Source organism: Anopheles coustani, assembly GCF_943734705.1.
Source record: "Anopheles coustani chromosome X unlocalized genomic scaffold, idAnoCousDA_361_x.2 X_unloc_7, whole genome shotgun sequence".
NCBI lineage: Eukaryota > Metazoa > Arthropoda > Insecta > Diptera > Culicidae > Anopheles > Anopheles coustani.
This window is the reverse complement of record NW_026525181.1, coordinates 425,914-427,324: the sequence shown is the minus strand read 5'-3', so window position 1 is coordinate 427,324 and position 1,411 is coordinate 425,914.

Below are 1,411 nucleotides of genomic sequence, written 5' to 3'. Positions count from 1 at the left end.
CGATTGGTCTTCGCACTTTCACCCTAGGCACTTTGCCTAGGTCTGTCTTCTTGAGGAGGCCAAAACCCGAAATAAGGAGGTTCAGCCGACCCAAAAACCTCCCCTGTCTGAACTACACTAACCCGATTTTTCAGGGTCCTCAGCGCCATACAACTTTGCCTAGGTCACCTGTACTCTTGACTTAGGCCATCCGACTTGGTCCGTGTTTCTTCCTAGGGTTCACCTAGGTACTTTGCCTTGCTTGATGTGGTAACTTTTTAGTGTAGTTCAGACATCCTAATTTTGGGACTTAGCCGATTTTTCATGTATTTCCATATGACCCATAGGGTCCCTTTCTTCATACAAGCTTGCCTAGGGCGATCGGTCAAAACTTGTCTTACTATTCGATTGGTCTTCGCACTTTCACCCTAGGCAGTTCGCCTAGGTCTGTCTTCTTGAGGAGGCCAAAACCCGAAATAAGGAGGTCCAGCCGACCCTGAAACCTCCCCTGTCTTAACTACACTAACCCGATTTTTCATGGTCCTTAGCGCCATACAACTTTGCCTAGGTCACTTGTACTCTTGACTAAGGCCATCTGACTTGGTCCGTGTTTCTTCCTAGGGTTCACCTAGGTACTTTGCCTTGCTTGATGTGGTAACTTTTTAGTGTAGTTCAGACATCCCAATTTCGGGACTTAGCCGATTTTTCGTATATTTCAATATGACCCATAGGGTCCCTTTCTTCATACAAGCTTGCCTAGGGCGATCGGTCAAAACTTGTCTTACTATTCGATTGGTCTTCGCACTTTCACCCTAGGCACTTTGCCTAGGTCTGTCTTCTTGAGGAGGCCAAAACCCGAAATAAGGAGGTTCAGCCGACCCAGAAACCTCCCCTGTCTGAACTACACTAACCCGATTTTTCAGGGTCCTCAGCGCCATACAACTTTGCCTAGGTCACTTGTACTCTTGACTTAGGCCATCTGACTTGGTCCGTGTTTCTTCCTAGGGTTCACCTAGGTACTTTGCCTTGCTTGATGTGGTAACTTTTTAGTGTAGTTCAGACATCCCAATTTTGGGACTTAGCCGATTTTTCATGTATTTCCATATGACCCATAGGGTCCCTTTCTTCATACAAGCTTGCCTAGGGCGATCGGTCAAAACTTGTCTTACTATTCGATTGGTCTTCGCACTTTCACCCTAGGCAGTTTGCCTAGGTCTGTCTTCTTGAGGAGGCCAAAACCCGAAATAAGGAGGTTCAGCCGACCCAGAAACCTCCCCTGTCTGAACTACACTAACCCGATTTTTCAGGGTCCTCAGCGCCATACAACTTTGCCTAGGTCACTTGTACTCTTGACTTAGGCCATCTGACTTGGTCCGTGTTTCTTCCTAGGGTTCACCTAGGTACTTTGCCTTGCTTGCTGTGGTAACTTTTT